Genomic DNA, 14,468 nt, shown 5'->3' with positions numbered 1-14,468 from the left:
ACTAATAACTTATCTTTGTACATCCCAATTTGGGGAAACCAGTATTTTCTCCCAGGGAGGGCAGATAATGTCTTTCAAGACTGCTCTTTGAGAGGATTAAAGTCAATATAGTATCTATTATATCTACCAAATTCAGAATCACTCATGTCTTTTGACAAACTGACAAGTAAGTATAATAAAAAATTTTCTTTAAATTCCTTCAACTAAGGAGTTTTATTAGAGAAAGGCAGGGTAATCAATTAACTAAGCCAAAAAAAACATTTTCTAAAAATAGTCTGGATAAAGGCGCCATATCAGAACTTTATGACCTTTTGTTGTCCAATTCAAATGAAAAATCTGATTTTAAACTTTAGGCCTGGAATGAGGATCTCAAAATAGCCTTGTCAGAGGAAGATTGGGAGTTAGCTTGTAGCAAAGTTCACAAACAGATAATTTGTACTCGGTTTAGGCTTCTGTAATACAAGTGGCTAATGAGAACATATTTAACACCAGCCCAACTGAATCGATATAACATTAATATCCCAGATATCTGCTGTAAGTGTGATGAGGCTAAAGGGACTCTTTTCCACTGCATGTGGCAATGCCCTGAGATAAGAATTTTTTGGGTGGAGGTTAGAAAAGCAGTGGAGAGGATTGTTTCAAAAACTGTTCCAACAAACCCTGCTATGTTTTATTTTATTTCCTTTAAATCCCAAGTTTACTAAAAGCGAGCAAATTATGATCAACGTGTTTTTGACAAGCAAAAAGAACCATTGCAATTTAGGCCCAAGTTAACTCAGTGGGTGAAACAGATGCTCATAGTTTTCCCATTAAAAAGGATTACATGTATTAGGGAAGGAAAGTTGTAATTGTTCGAAGACAATTACAACCTCTAAAAAATTTTGTGAGGGGTCTTAATTTGCAGAATGGATCTGTGGACGACTAAGACTAACTAAGAACACTCTGTAAACCTTCACTATTTAAAATAAAAAAAAATGCATTTGAATTGGATAAATGTATCATAGGATGGCTTCACTTTAATATCTTAAATATACTTTAATAGTATATGACTAGTAGAGGTTGATCTGTTTTTGTTCTTGTTATTTTTACGTTTTTTTTTCTATTTTTGTTTTACATGTACATATTAGGTGTAAAGCTTGTAATTACGTTTGAAAATGTACCAAAAATAAAAAAATTAAAAACAATATTACAAAAAAACTATAATAAATACCTCTTTAGAAACAGGTTATGTTCCACAGTCTTAAATATGCTGTTGTTAACCCTTGTACTATGGGGTCAAGATGACCATTGACGTGTTTTCCCTACCATGACAAAGGTGAATAAAGGTGGAGAGGATTTCATGTAATCCATGGACACCAGTGAAGATCACAAATCATTGAATAAAAAAGTTCAGCGCACCGTCTTGTGGGGTCTAGATGACCTCAATCCCAATGTCAAAGTGCCTAGAATAGCACAAGGGTTAAACCTCTTCTGAAAAAAGCCCAGTTTTGATCCTGGCAATTTGGCCAACTATGAACCAATATCAAACCTCCCCTTTATTTCTAAAATCCTAGAAAGAGTTGTAGTTTAGCAGCTTTACTGCCACCTACAGGACAACAGCCCCTTTGAAGATTTTCAGTCAGGATTCAGTAAATGGACAGTCCTCTCATTGCATTCGAGTTAGCTACGGACTCCTACAGGGTTCAGTTTTAGGACCCATCCTGTTTACATGTTACCCTCAGGAAACATAATCAGGAAACACAACATTAATTTTTTTACTGTTATGCGGATGATACGTAGTTGCATTTATCCATTAAACCTGACCAGAATGACCATATAGAGAAACTTAATGACTGCATCAGAGACATCAAGACCTGAATGACAATTAATTACCTCCTCCCAAAACCAGAAAAAGCTGAGGTCATTATAATAGGTCCTAAAAACCTGAGAGATGCTCCGTCTGATTAGATAGTCTCCTTGGATGGCGTAAATATTTCAGACCAGGATTGGTCATTTAAAGCTAATTTATCAAAAGCTTGTAAAACTACATTTTTTCACCTGCACAATATAGCTAAGATCAGAAATATATGATCTAAAAGTGATGCTGAAAAACTCATTCATGCATTTTTTACGTCTATGCTGGATTACTGTAACTCTTTGTTAGCAGCATTCCCTAAAAGTTCATTAAAAAGTCTTCAACTTGTTCAAAATGCAGCAGCAAGAAGTTCAAAATACTCCTGCTAACCTATAAGGCCTTACTGTAAACGGTGTGACCCCATCCTAAACCAAAGATCTCAAAGTGCCTCACCAACCAAACAGAACACTTCGCTCACAAAATGCAGGACTGCTTGTGGTTCTCAGAATTTCTAAAAGTGCAGTTAAAGGTAGAGCCTTTAGCCACCAAGCCCCTGTCTTATGGAATAAGCTCTCAGCTCATGTAAAAGTGGTCGACAGAGTTTCTACATTCAAAGTTAGGCTTAAAACATTCCTCTTTTGACAGGCTTATTGCCATACTAGCTAATCAGAGAATTCTCCTCTTTTCTATTCTTGATCATTTATTTATCATTTAGTTCTCCATGCCTCTGTTGGGTGCAATGCGATTCGTGTATTGCCCCTTTTTCCCACTCCCCTTTGGGGGAACGGGAGTGATTCCAGATTCCAGTAGGCTCATCTTGCTCCTGACCTCTGGCCCGTCTGTGGCCCTGTACCCAAAATGTGCAATTATCTCCAACTCTGTTCCTCTTGGGCTAACACCCTGATTCAATAATTACTGCTCCCCTGGATCAGGTGTGTTCTGTCAATAAGAAACTGGGCTCACTCAATCCAGCTAATCAGCAATGACTGAAGCGGGGTTAGCTGCAAAACAAGGAACAGGTTTGAAGACACCTGCAAAATCACGCCGCTGGACTCCTCACTGCGTCTGTAAGTTGACTTAACATTAAAACTGGATGCATATGGTCTAAAAGTGGGCAGAAAATGTGGGCCCCAGATGGGTTTGTCGGCATTTTCCATTGCGGCCCCTCGTGTGTTTGCCCACTTTGGCTCTCAGTGCTGTCCACCTGCCCGGACAGCTAGCGTAGCGAGACAGCCCACTGAGTGTCCACTTTAGCCAATATGGGCAAACATTGGTGGGGCCAGCATGGAAACTCCGGAAAAACCCAAGTTAATCATGGTGCAAGAAAATTTTAATTTTTGAAAAATCCTTCATTAGTTGCCTTTTCTTACATAAATTCTCCTTTTCAAAAAACATTTTAATTATTTTCACCCCTCAATAAAAGGAAATGACCTTTTTAAAAAAAATGTTCAAAAACAATAAATGTTAATTTATGCTTTCTTAAACTTTGTGGTTTGTAAACAACTTACTTCATGTTTTGTTCTAGAGGGAAATATTTATCTTTCACTGTTCTCTCAGAAAATCCTCCTTCTCCATCTAACCCTCTACCCTTCATCCTCCTCTCTTTGGTCTTCCTGTTCCTACTCCAATGTGTCCAAACATCTTCATCTGCTTCCTAGCACTGATCTCCAGAACATTTACTATGATCTGTTTCTCCAATGGATTCATTCCCGATCCATCCTGGTCTCTCCCAAAGAGAATCTCATCATCGTCATCTCTGCTGCCTCCAGCTCTGCTTCCTGTCTTTGCATCAGATTTACTGTCTTGCTGCTGTTCTTCATTTTTCTCTTTTCCAGAGCAATCCTCCACCTCTCTAGACTTTCCTCCACCTGTTTCCTGCTCTCACCACAGATCACAATGTCATCTGCAGACATTATGGTCAACAGAGATTGTCAGTCAATCTGTTAGTCAGTCCATCACCATGGAAACAAGGAGCTCAAAGTCCCACCTCCACCTTGAACTCCTCGGTCCCATCTACAGAACATCTCACCACTATCTTCCAGCTGTTATCCGTGTCTTGAACAACTAACTCGATCATATACTCAGATGGGTGTTTACTTCATAAAATGATGTTTAATGTTTCTGAACCCCTTCTGGAAAAGTTTGTAAGACTGCACTACAGAATTGATCCTAAACTCCCATACTTTCTCATGCTGGCCATTAAGTAAGCAAGCTTGCACACATTACTAAATTAAGAGACTGTATTGTTATTTATACAGTACAGACTTATACAGTACAGACCAAAAGTTTGGACACACTGTCTCATTCAAATGAATGGAAAGGTGTGTCCAAACATTTGGTCTGTACTGTAGGTGTGGTAGTATTTTTTTTTTTTTTCTTTTTTGTTTGGTTGTGATTGAATGTTTGATGAAAATAAGAAAACGTGCTGTTGTGCTCAGCTTTCCTGAGTATTTTGTGTATCTTGTGCTCTCTTCTTTGTTAATCTGCTTTATTCGTTATTTATTTTCATATTTTTATTTTCTTAACAGTGCTCATCACATCATCCCACTCTGTAGAATTCCAACTATTTTATTTGTGCATTGTCACTTGTTTTAAATAAATACATATTAAAACAACTCCAACATCCTTCTCTGTCACTCCAGAATTCCTCATCCAAACTGCAGCTCCTCTCTCTGGGTCCTGTCCTGAACTTTCTCTGGATCTACGAAGACACAATGCAGATCATTCTGACCTTCTCTGTTCTTCTCTAGAAACATCCACTAAAAAAATGTTGCATGAAACCATAACATTGTCCACAAATGCTTGCCTCTGACCTCAGTCTAGCTTCCGATACACTGATTCTTGTTTTTTTTTTTTTTGTTTTTTAAACCCCAGAACCTTTCTCTTCCTTTCCTCAGAGACGGTCTCACTCTCCGAAATCTTGTTCTTCAGTCAGACTATTCTGCCACCTCTGAAACTCTTCCAGATTTCCACAGGTATGTTGTCAGAACTAGGAGTGGAGTTATTAGGTAAAGGTAGATGATTATCTGGGGGTCCCAACACTTTGGGAATGCTAACTGCTACACCACTGTATTATTTTCACAGAATGATTATCAAAATGTTTGTAGTGTTTTTTTTGAGACAAATTTTGTGCAGGAGAGGCTTTTCTCCACAATGTTTCAAGAAGTTTTTGCAGCTTTTTAAAGTTCTTGCAGGAAATGTATTCCAGTTTTAATTGTTGAGTTTTAAAAATGGTGTTAGTTTTTGCATTAAGGGGAAAAGTGTGAGACTTTGTGAATGCTTGTGAGGAAAAAAAGACTAAAGTGAGAGCAGAAAAACAAGAATGTGAACTGTCATAGTGTCCAGCCATGAACCTTTTTGTGTAAGAAAATAACATCTACTGTAAAAACTTGTTCAGTGGAATTAGTTGTGTGTGTGTGTAGGGGATGGGGGTGGTTATGGTTTTCATAAAAAAATTAAACATTACCTAATAATGCACCAAACACTTTGGTCACTTAAGATCTGTTTTTGTTATTTTGATGTTTTATGACTACCGCTATGTCACAATTAAGTGTCTATAAAAATTAAAAGTACACAATAAAAAGGGGGTAAAACACTGTGTTGTCTTAAAATAGCAACATAATAAAAATTGTTGCTTTCAGGAAGTTCATTCCTGTGCTGATAAATGAAGATTTTATAGCTGCACCAGTTTTATCTAACCAGACTGAGCAAATTTAACAACAGTGGAGGACAGAGGGATGTCTCTCACGTACACAAATTACTTTGTATGCATCTGCCTGTGTTGCTTCACACTTTTGTTAACTTGAACAGGTGAATCATATACTTTATTAATGCTGTATCTGTTTGACTTTTTCCTCCTACCTCCACTGTTCTAATAGGATATGAAATCCATATGATAAAAGATTTGCATATGATAAAAGATTTTAAGCCACAGTCAATGTCACATCACCTTGACTGAGTTTGACCTTAAAACTGTGTTTTTGCTGTTTTTACAGGTTATTGTTGCATTTTTTTATGAAACTTTATTTTATTCAAATTTTGATGAATCAGAGCATATAAAACTGCTTCTTGAAACAGCTCTCAGTTGTGACGCAAAAACTGAAAGGGGTGGGGCCAAAGTCGCCAGGCTCCGCCACATTCTGATGCATCCACTTGAAGACAAATAGATCCACGAACGTCTTTGTTTTCCTTGCCTTAGCTGGCATATGGATCTAAACTGTATAGCTGGATAGCTCTGACATTGCTCATTTTGTTGCACTGCAAATGTTAGCTTGGGGGTGTGGGGGGCTGTTAGCGAGCGGGAGAGAATGTAAACAAAGGGATGATGGGATATCAGTGGTGACTTACTTTTGTACCAACAGTCTCACCCACAATTCGGAGGTGAATTTTTAATGAACTCCTGCCGCTCTGCAGTAAATATGTCATAGAAAATAACACAGATTTGTTGATTTTGGCTAAAAACGGCAGCATCCTCATTAAAGGATCACTGGAAATGCTTGAAAACTTTCTGAGTGGGACTTAAAAGCATGTTTGGAGAAAGTCAGAAACTCAGTAGAAACACCTGATAAGAACTAGTATGCATGGTGGTGGAGGGTGATAGTATGGGTCTGCTGTGCAGCTGCAGGACATTTTGCAGTCAATCATGAAGTCTCCTGCATAGCAAAAAAAATGCCACAACTTTGTACAATTAGACTCCAATTTCATTTCTCCATTCAAGGTAAAAAAGAAAAAATGTCATGGTGCCTCTGTCAGTGCTCCTCCCCCTCCCAGCTCTGCTCTGCTCTGCTCCAGACTCACCAGCTGTGACTACTCACCTCATCAGCCACCTGCTCTTCATAAGGAGACCCAGCTCCAGCATTTTTCGCCAGTTCGTTAACCCTGATGGTGCCCAGTCTCGCTGAGCTCTATGGCTGGCCCCCCTCGCCTTTTTCCTTTCCGTTCGTTAGACAAAACCGAGTAGCACCGTGGTTCAACGCTGAAACTCGTTCTCTTAAACAAGAAACCCGTAAGTTGGAAAGAGAATGGCGCCGCTCTGGTTCAGAGCAGTCTCTGGATATCTGGAAACATAGCCTATTAAATTATAAAAAAGCCATGCGTAGAGCTAGAAGCCAGTACTATTCAACCTTAATATCAGAGAATGGCAACAATCCAAGATTTCTTTTTAGCACTATTGCTAAATTAACTCGCAGTCAGAGCTCAGTAGAACCACATGTTCCTGTTTCTCTCAGCTCTGATGATTTTCTTACATTTTTGATAGTAAAATCTCAAATATAAGACATAAGTTAAATCAAGTTATTCCTACTATCAGCCCAGAACAGGCTGAAACGGTAGAAATGGAGGCATCCATAGAAACCTCTGTAACATTAGACTGCTTCACTATTGTGGATCAAGCGGAAATAACATCAATTATTACGTCCTCCAAATCCTCAACGTGTCTGTTAGACCCAATTCCCACTAGACTTTTTAAAGAAATTTTTCCCCAAATTAATGATCCCATATTAACAATGATAAATACCTCTCTGGAAACGGGTTACGTGCCACAGTCTTTTAAATATGCAGTTGTTAAACCTCTTCTGAAAAAGCCCAGTTTGGATCCTAGCATCTTGGCCAACTATAGACCGATATCAAACCTGCCCTTTATTTCTAAAATCCTAGAAAGAGTTGTAGTTAAGCAGCTTTACTGCCACCTACACGACAGCGGCCACTTTGAAGACTTTCAGTCGGGGTTTAGACCCCACCACAGTACGGAAACTGCATTAGTTAGAGTCTCTAATGACTTGTTATTGGCCTCAGAAAAGGGACTACTTTCTATTCTGGTCCTATTGGACCTCAGTGCAGCCTTTGACACTATCGACCACAGTATTTTACTCCATAGATTAGAGCAGGACATAGGGATCAGAGGATCTGCTCTCCAGTGGTTTAAATCCTATCTGTCCTATCGGACAGATGGGATTTAGAATTAGTAAAAGTAAATGGCCATTCCTCTCAGTGCACTCGAGTCAACCATGGAGTCCCCACAGGGCTCAGTCTTGGGACCGATCCTGTTCACGCTTTATATGCTACCCCTAGGAAACATAATCAGGAAACACAGCATTAATTTTCATTGTTATGCCGACGATACGCAGTTGTATTTATCCATGAAGCCTGACCAGAATGACCAGATAGAGAAACTGCATCAGTGACATCAAGACCTGGATGACAATTAATTACCTCCTCTTGAACCCAGAAAAAACTGAGGTCATTATACTAGGTCCTAAAAACCTCAGAGATGCTCTGTCTGCTCAGATAGTCTCCCTGGATGGCATAAGTATAGCCCCCAATTCCACAGTTAGAAACCTTGGGGTTTTGTTTGACCAAGATTTATCATTTAAGGCTCACATGTCTCAGGCGTGTAGAACTGCCTTTTTTTACCTGCGGAATATTGCTAAGATCAGAAATATACTTTCTAAGAGTGATGCTGAAAAACTCATCCATGCATTTGTAACGTCGAGGCTGGATTACTGTAACTCCTTGTTAGCAGCGTATCCTAAGAGTTCCTTAAGAAGTCTCCAGCTTGTTCAGAACGCAGCAGCTAGATTGTTAGCTGGAACTACCAGAAGAGATCACATCACTCCTGTGTTGGTGTCGCTCCATTGGCTCCCAGTTGATTCTAGAATTAAGTTCAAGATCCTCCTGTTAACCTATAAGGCCTTACATGGACTGGCCCCGTCCTATATTAAGGACCTCATAGTCCCTTACCACCCAAACAGAACACTTCGCTCGCAAAATGCAGGACTGCTTGTGGTTCCTAGAATTAGTAAAAGTACGGTTGGAGGTACAGCGTTTAGCCACCAAGCCCCTGTCTTATGGAATAAGCTCCCAGCTCATGTAAGAAAGGCCGATTCAGTTTCTACATTCAAAGTTAGACTGAAAACATTCCTCTTTGGACAGGCTTATTGTCAGACTAGTTAGTATTCAGAGATTATTTAACTTAATGTTAATTTGTTTAAATTAAACTTAATAGTAACTATTTGTTTTAAAAGGCTGCTAGAAGTTGAAGCTGGGGTAACTATGGTGCTCCGGGGTTCTGTCCTCTTTTCTCTTCTACTTCTACCCTTCCTCTCTTCTCCATTCTTGATCATTATTCATCATTTAGTTCTCCATGCCTCTGTTTGGTGCAGTGCGATTCATGTATTGTCCCTCTTTTCCTCTCCCCTCCTGGGGAGTGGGAGTGCTTCCAGACTCCTGTTGGCTCATCCGTGCTCCAGTTGCTGACCGTCTATCTCACCTTTGCTCCCGCTTCTACACCTGGCTGTGGATCCTGCCTCTGGCTCGTCTCTGGCTCGTCTCTGCTCTGTACCTGACCGAGTACCTCGTCTCTGCTCCTGCTCCTACACCTGGCTGTGGTTCCTGTCTCCGGCTCGACTCGCGCCTTTGACTGTCCCCCCAACCACAGCTGGATGAAGCGCGTCTGCTGGACTTTATATATGTAGTTGTAGATTTAGATAAGTTATTTCTTCTCTAAGAGTTCTGGTAAATCGCCTGTCCGTCCTGGGGGAGGATCCCTCCTTCATGTGGGCACCCCTGAGGTTTCTTCGTTTTTTCCGGAATCCGTTTTTTTTGGGAGTTTTTCCTTACCGCGAAAGGGGGGGTCTAAGGGCAGGGATGCCAGTATAGCTTAGTCAGTTTGTTAGTTAATTTTTAGTATTTTCCTATTGAACTCTTTGTATTCGTGATCCTTTTGAGTTCATGTTTTACTTCGAAGCCCATCGAGACGACTGTTGTTGTGATTTTGGGCCATACAAATAAAATTGAATTGAATTGAATTTCGCTAATCCTGCCTTGTTTTTGTGCCTCAGGTCTATCTTTTTGCCACGAGAGTCACCTGATTCTGACACCATCTTGAGCAGCAGCTTCATTTCCACTAACGCTGACGCCTCCGTGCTACTCAAGAACTCCAGCCACGCCACTCGCCATGAACTCCAGCCACCTCCAGCCTCCTTCTCTTTTTGCTATAATTGTTGAGCCTTTAGCTGCAGCAATAAGACAGAATGAGAGCATTAAAGGAATTAAAACCAAACACAGCCATCATAAAATTAGTCTCTATGCGGATGACATATTACTGTTTTTAAGTAATTTACATTCTGTAAATGAAACAGCAACAATCATTAAGGAATTCTCCTCCATATCATCCAATCCATTAATTGGAATAAGTCTGTTTTATTACCACTCAACAGGAATGAGGAACAAAGACTCCCAATACCAGTCAAATCAGGAAATATCAAATATCTAGGTATCAATTTTCCCCCAAACTATCAGAACTGGTGCAGCTAAACTACACCCCATTACTGAAAAACATGCAGGACGATCTAACACGCTGGACCAACCTGCCTCTGTCCCTTATGGGCAAGGTAGCCACGGTTAAAATGAAAATCTTACCTAAAGTTAATTATCTCTTCTCAATGATTCCCACACAACCGCCACTAAAATGGTTCAAAACATTAGACTCATCCATATCAAATTTTTTATGGAACAATAAACCTGCAAGAATTAGTCTAAAAACTTTAAAATCTGCAAAAAGCTGTGGAGGATTAGAACTACCTAACTTCCACAAGCACTTTCTTGCAAATAGATTGCAATACATCTTAAAATGGTTAAAAAATAATCCAGAAACCAACTCATGGTTAGACTTGGAACAGGCGTTATGTGGAAAGATCAACCTGTCAGATCTACCGTTTATTAGCCAAACAGTTGAAAAACAGGATTGTTTTCAAAGTATTAATATAAACACCACTTTAACAGCCTGGTGGGCATTTATCAAAATATCAAAATCATCAATTCAACCGTGGAAAATGACACCCATCTGGAACAACCCAGACATCCTAATAAACAAAAAAATGATACATTTCCCAGCTTGGAAAGCAGGGGAGTAAAACAACTAGAGCACATAATTATTGATAGAAGATTCATAACTACCCAGGAACTTCAAGACAAACATGGAATAAATAATTTCTTGGAATATCAGCAATTTAAATCAATTATTACCAAAAAGTTTAAATACAGAGACGATTTGAAGCTACCAGATGTAGTTACCACCCTGATTAATTTCTAAATGAATAAAACACTCTCCAAAATATACAAACTTTTATGTAATTTAGATAATATTTCCCTTCCAATAACAAAATGGGATGCAGATTTGAGCATCAGCACGGATGAAAGCTTCTGGTCAGAACTTTGTCTAAACACCTTTAAACTGACAAAAAGTCCAAATCTGCAGCTAATCCATTTTAAAACTCTTCACAGAATTTACTACACTGGACAGAGGATGTTCAAGATGGGTCTCAGTAACTCAGACATTTGCGAGCACTGTGATAGTAATCTACCCGACAGTTACATGCACGCACTGTGGTTCTGCACACCTGTCCAGGCTCTTTGGCAGCAGGTATGTGCCGATCTATCAGTCTGGCTTAAGGTTTCAATTACGGCTTCACCGTCACTTTGTGTGCTTGGTGACATTAGTGCCATCGAGATAGAAGGAGGATTAGTATCTATCATTTTCGTAACTCTTTGTATTGCTAAAAAAACTATTTTAATAAATTGGAAAAACAAGAAAAATCTAAAAATAAGTCAACACAGAAATCTGCTCCTTGATCATATCAGCTTGGAAAAAATGTCAGCCCAACTTTGGAAGAATTCGGTCTCTCTGGTCTCCCATAGCTAACTCCGTGACTTAGGGGGTGGGGGGCCTGGTCGTCGCCGCTCCTTGTTCTTCTGCCGTGGTTTGGGGTGGGGGTCTGGGCCTCCGGGGGTTGGTGGGGGCTCCGCTGGTCGGGGGGCCGGGTCCGGTGCCTGGATGGGGCGGGCTGGGGCGCTGCGTGGTCCTCTGGGCTTGGGTGTGGGGGTGCGTGGTGGGGGGGTGGGTTGCCGTCTGGCTTGGCTTGGGGGGTTGGTCCCTTTTCCTGTGCTGGGGGGGGTTGGCGGTGGCCCTGCTTGGGGGGGGGGGGGCCAGCGGCGCTGGATGGGCTGCCCGTCTTCACCTGGGGCTGGGATCAGCCCTTCCCTGCCTCTGGGACGGGACGGGACAACCCTCTTGGGACCCCGGTCGCTCTGGGGGTCATCTGCTTCGGCTGCGGGGTCTGGGGTGGGGGCTTGTCTGCCCTGTCCTGTGGGGGGGCGTTCTGGGGGGGAGGGGGAGCCCACTATTGGCATGGGACCTTGGGGGGTTGACGGGTCGGGGTCTCCGCTGAGGCAATCGGCGGTTGCCCCGGCCGGTTGGCTGCCTCGGTCCCATCGAGGCCTGACCGGAGCTCTTCTAGGGCCGGCGCTTGGGGGTGGGGGCCTGGGCTTGCTCCGGGGGGCCGGCGCTTTCTGGCTCCTCTCTCTCTCTGTGTGGGGTGGGTGGTGCTGGGCCGGGGGTGTCGGCGCCTCCGGGGATGGGGCCCCTGGTCTGGGGGGGCAGGGCCCCTATGCTGGGGGGGAGGGGGGGGCTGGGGGACGGCTGTTTGACCACCGGGGGACAGTCTACCAGCTGTCCCCAACTTACCCCCTTCCTCATAAAACCTCATATTAGGGTGAGGGGGTGGGGGGCTTAGCCTGCGATGCGCCTTGGGGGGGGGGCTACTTGGCTAGGTCCCCCCCCTCCCATGGTTGCTGTATGGAGTGGGCCCCCCCCTCTTTCGGTTTTATTTGCACCTTAGACATTTAGGGCCCCTTGGTGGGGAGGGTGAGGGGACATCACTGTGAGTAATCAGGAGATGTCCCATCAGTGCCCTACCCGCCAATTTTAACTGCACCCCCTTAGTACACACACCCCTCCCCCCTCAAAATATACATTCCAACATAAACACACACGCATGCACACACAAACCCTCTCAAACACACATACATGCACACACGTTTTGCAAGGAAGGTGGGACATAGGACCATCTGTCCCCTACCCCTTCCCTGGTGGGGGATACGGGGCCCTTGGCAATGGCGGCCGTGTCCCCTGGGTGCCGGTTTCATGGGCGCGGCGGTGCTCTCTCCACACAAGGGAGGGGGGGGGGGGTCACATTACACCTGAGCCGGGGGTGTCCGTGTCCCTGGGGGTTGGGTTCTGGTCCTTGCCCCCAGGTGATGGGCCCCGTCAAATCTCCAACTGTGGCCGAGCCTGGTCGGGCCAAGTTTAAAACATCCCTGGTGGGCCCCCTTTCTCCCCGGGGCGCTCCCCTCCTGGGCGGGGGCGGCTGGCCCCTGCCTTGCTCCTCCCTGGACCAACCGTGGGCCGGGTCAGTGGCTGCCTGGAGTGCGGAGCGGGTCTCCCTTGGGGGGTCCTGGCTCGTACCTGGGGTTGGGGTGGGGGGATGCCCGGAACTCCAGGGGGGGATGGGCTGCTCGTCTGGGGCTGTGGGCGTCCTTCTCGGGTGGGGCCCTGCGTTGGCTCTCCCGGCGCGGCAGGGGGGCTGTTCTTCTGGTTGGGCTGGGGCGGCGCTCCCTTTCCCTCCGTGCCTCCCTGCTCTCTGGCTCTGGGGACCTCGCGGCGGCTCTGCTGGCCCTGGCCTGGGTGGCGGACTGGGTCGCCCGGGGGGCAGTTGTTCAACGCCTGCTGCCGTGTGGCATTGGGGGTTCCGGCTGCCGCTGCGGCGGGGGTCTTGGTGTGGGGATGGCTGGGCACTCTCCTTACTTCTTTTCACATTCCACTGCCCATTTTAGAAAAACATAAACACTCACCTGAGCACAGGTGTTAGCTCACCTTTGCACTAACAGGTTGCATGACTGAATGACTGAAATATTTCACACTAGTTGGTTTAAAAGCATAAGTATGCGTGTGTGAACACTATCGGTTTTGTGTACATGTTGACGTGGTGTGTTGATAACATTTGAGTGTGTGTGTGGACAGGCCCCGCCCTTTTTTGTACTACATTTGAACCTTACCGTAATGATGAACAACTAGTAAACTTGTTGCTTTATGCTGCTTCATGGTCTAATCCCCCCCCCCTCCTATTATAACCCTCTTACCCCCCCCCCCCCCCCCCCTCTCTAACATCCCTCTCTCTTCTTCCTTTCTTTCCTTTTCCGTCCGGTCCAACACCAAAGATTTTCAAACATGATTGAAATTAATAAAGTTTGGCCTCAATTACAAAAGGGGTTTATTCAGACATACCTTTGGTTTGTCTGAAGATTAATAACCCCTCTTGTTAAAGTAAAATATGTCCAACACAAGAGGCCGTCAGCTCTCATCTGCCTGCCCAGCTGTTGGACAGTACAAGTAAAAAATAAATAAAATAAAATAAAAATAACTCCAGCCACGCCACTCGCCAAGATCTCCAGCCACGCTTCTGAGCTTCACTCAGGTTCGCCATAGAGCCCCACCAGGATCTCAGCTCCAGTCTCGGACTAGGCTTCTCCAGCGTCTCCAGCCACGCTTACGCACAACACTTCCTGGACCAGCAAAAATAAAACTTTCTACTTACCTACCACTTACCTGTCTCCTCCTTCCGGTTTTCAGCATCTGGGTCCATCTCGTGTTCTGATCATGACAAAAAATCCACAAAGCTGGCCTAAATCTGGCTCATAAGTCGATGTTGGGGGGGGGGTGAAAGGTCAAATAACTGCGGTGTTGGTTTAACATGAACATGCAGTACTCATGCATGTGTTCACTGAGTGACAGAGGAGG

At 43.6% G+C, this 14,468-nt stretch overlaps 1 long non-coding RNA gene across 1 annotated transcript; it reads left to right on the top strand.

Moving 5' to 3' along the window:
• Nucleotides 1–2,820: 2,820 nt before the first annotated feature.
• Nucleotides 2,821–4,449, top strand: LOC111946937. Its single transcript, XR_002872774.1, has 2 exons — nucleotides 2,821–2,901; nucleotides 3,744–4,449. It is a non-coding gene; the product is annotated as an uncharacterized LOC111946937 (long non-coding RNA).
• The last annotated feature ends 10,019 nt before the right edge of the window (nucleotides 4,450–14,468 follow it).

The sequence above is a fragment of the Oryzias latipes genome, chromosome 23 (assembly GCF_002234675.1).
Source record: "Oryzias latipes chromosome 23, ASM223467v1".
Taxonomy (NCBI): domain Eukaryota; kingdom Metazoa; phylum Chordata; class Actinopteri; order Beloniformes; family Adrianichthyidae; genus Oryzias; species Oryzias latipes.
This window is presented reverse-complemented; position numbering and strand designations above follow the sequence as displayed.